Source organism: Tupaia chinensis, unplaced genomic scaffold (assembly GCF_000334495.1).
Source record: "Tupaia chinensis unplaced genomic scaffold, TupChi_1.0 Scaffold000252_1, whole genome shotgun sequence".
In the NCBI taxonomy this organism is placed as follows: Eukaryota; Metazoa; Chordata; class Mammalia; order Scandentia; family Tupaiidae; genus Tupaia; species Tupaia belangeri.
The window spans coordinates 203,006-205,880 of NW_006159732.1; the positions used below are offsets into that span (position 1 = coordinate 203,006).

Genomic DNA, 2,875 nt, shown 5'->3' on the forward strand with positions numbered 1-2,875 from the left:
GGGAAAGAGCCACTGTGGCCGTGCTGCCTCCTCCAGGGGCTCTGGAGGGCTCTTGGAGAACTCCTCCCCCCCTTACGCCCTCGTGTTCAGATGAGGAGACTGAGGTCCAGACGGAAGACTAGCCCAAGGTCACCCAGAGAGCGAGGACAAGGGCGGGTCTGCTGACCACCCACCTGTCTCTCTTCCCTGTGACCCACTACGCCGCTACTCAGAAAGGGGAGCTGGGGACAGAGACCCCTTCAGCTCTACGGCAGGGAGAGACCTGGACAGCACACTCCTGGAAAAAGAGGCACAGCTCCCATTCCCACTCAGGGCTTCCACAAAAGACCTCCTGAGGCCTGGGGGAACTCTCAGGCTCCCTCCAAAGCTCAGAAGGAAGGAGCTTCCTCTGGGACAGTTTGGGTTTTTTTGTTTTTTGTTTGTTTGGTTGGTTGGTTGGTTTTTCTTTTAGAGAGATTTTTGCTATAAGGGCACATGCACTCACTGGAGAGACAGAGAGACAGAAAGCAAGAAATCACTCCCCAGGAGGATGGCCACGCCACAGTCCATTCTCCTCCAACATCCTCTCGGGGTTTAGGGCACGCACACACACGCGCCCGGTGTGAGTAGAAGGAAGGTGCTCCCTCTGAGAAGCCTTCCTGACCAGTGACGGGAGTCCTTCCAGAGGGCCAAGCTGTGCCCTGCCATGTGTCCCTCGAGGCCTCAGTGTAGCCACCCTGTCCTCTGGATATGCTGGTTCTTCACACTGAGCCTCCTGCTTTCGAGATCGGGGCAGAGCTTTAAGCAAGGTTGAGGACTCAGGCCCACCACCATGATCCAGGAGCAAAGAAATACCGACCACGCTGGGCCCCAAGGAGTAGGGACAGGGCGCTGGGACATTGCCTTCCTGCCCTGCCCTGCCCTGCCCCTCCCTCCCCCATGCCTGGGCCCCATGCTAAGAGCAAGTTCCTGGTGCAGGCTGTACCCTGTCCCAGACGCCTGGCATTTACCGAAAGGGCAGAGACAGTGAGAAAGTCCTCCTTGTGCCATCACAAGAAGGATCGGATCTGGAGGCCCACAGGAGGGAGAGGAGTCAGATTTCAAAGTGCTTGGAGATGACAGAAGGATGGTGGAGGCTCACCGTGCCAAAATGGACCAAGAGCTCAGCTGCAGTGGTGCACGCTGCTAAAATGCTGCACTCAGAGGCAGGCCACGTGAGAGTTCAATTCCCAGCCCGGGGTAAGACAGCAGCCTTCTCGTGAGTGCACGTGCTGTAATCCTAGCTAGGATTTGACCTAGACTTTCAAACGTCAGTCTCTCAGGGGCCAGCCAGTGGCTTAGCAGTGATGATGGAGCTCTGCGGGAAGGTTCCAGCTCGCATCACGCATGCCCGTGACCCTGACGGGCCGAGTCTGGGCGAGGCCCGCAGAAAACCCTATTGGGAGGCCCTGTCTCTTTGCCTCCCTCTCATTCATGGAAGGAAAAAAAAAAAAACAAAACTTTTCTTTTCTCTTTTTTAATAGTTTTTTGCCATAGGGCATGTGAGCTCGCCTGAGAGAGACAGAGAAGAGGGAGCAAAGGTGAGAGATCACCCCCCTTGGGAGGCTGGCCAGGCTTCAACCCTTTCCCTCCATTTTCTCAAGATTTGGGGCACACATGCGCAAGCTCCTGGCATGAGTTTCTTTCTTTCTTCTTCTTTTTTTTTTTTTTTTTTTTTTAGTATGAGACAGAAATTTTTATTCTTTAAAGATGAAACCCAGCAACAGTGAGTATGAGGTACAAAATCCCCTAGGACAGGAGGAGAAGGGCATTTGTGCGCTGGGAGGGCGAGAGGACATTTTTTTTTAATCTTTTTTTATTTCTTTTTTAATGAATTAATTTACATTTATTCACTGAGCATACAAAATGTAATTTCCCATCCAGAAGATGCTGCATAGTAGCTTAATCATACATGTTATCATCAATAACTTTCCATTTCTAGTTTCATATATATATAATTCCCCCCATTTCTCACCCTCTGCCATTTCCCACGCTCCTCCCACACTATCTCAGGTGTCCACAGTTGTTTTTAATTCCTTCCCCCCCACATTTTATTGATTCACTAAATTTCTTAAACAATCTCACTACTTTCAGTAGCATGCTCTGCTGATACACACATATCTGTGGACACATGTCTAAGGCATGAGACTCTGAGTAGAGTGACTATACTATAAGGTAGCACCTAGTTGCTATATAGTTTACTGTGGTCATTAATTAGGTATTTTTTACTGTATTTTTCAATTTCAAGAAAAGCAGATTTAACTTTAATAAATCCAAGAAATGCTAAGGAAATACGCTTAAAACTTAAAGCCAGGGAACAGGTTGGAGTTCTGTTCAAATAGTAGGTACATGAACCTATCGGCAGCTCAAGACGAGACAAAAATCTTTAAAACCGGAAAACAAAGCCTAGAAAACAATCAACAATGTTTTAGTCAAAAGTCATAAAATGCTATTTCACCTCATGTACTTTATCTTTTCTTGTGATTCAGTTTTCCCAATTAAATTCTGGGATATAATATTCAACTCCAGACTTGAAAATATGGAACGCTTCACGAGTTTGCGTGTCGCCCTTGCACAGGGGCCATGCTAACCTTCTCTGTATCGTTCCAGTTTTCGTATATGTGCTGCCAAAGCGAGCACGCTCCTGGCATGATTTTCAAGCTGCTGGGGCCAGGCCTCGAACCTCGATCAGCCATATGGGAGACTAGTGCCTTAACTACCATGCCACCTGCTGGCTCAATAAATAACCTTTAAAAAAAAAAAAAAAAAAAAAAAAAAAAAAACCTCTCTCAGGGGGCAGGCAGGCGGTGTGGTGGACCAGGGCAGGCACTGGACTCCCACATGACCCACTGCCATT

At 48.6% G+C, this 2,875-nt stretch overlaps 1 non-coding gene across 1 annotated transcript; it reads right to left on the reverse strand.

Moving 5' to 3' along the window:
• Positions 1-2,551: 2,551 nt before the first annotated feature.
• LOC114007924 (U6 spliceosomal RNA) lies at positions 2,552-2,658 on the reverse strand. The gene has a single exon (XR_003549491.1). It is a non-coding gene; the product is annotated as a U6 spliceosomal RNA (small nuclear RNA).
• Between the last annotated feature and the right edge of the window lie 217 nt (positions 2,659-2,875).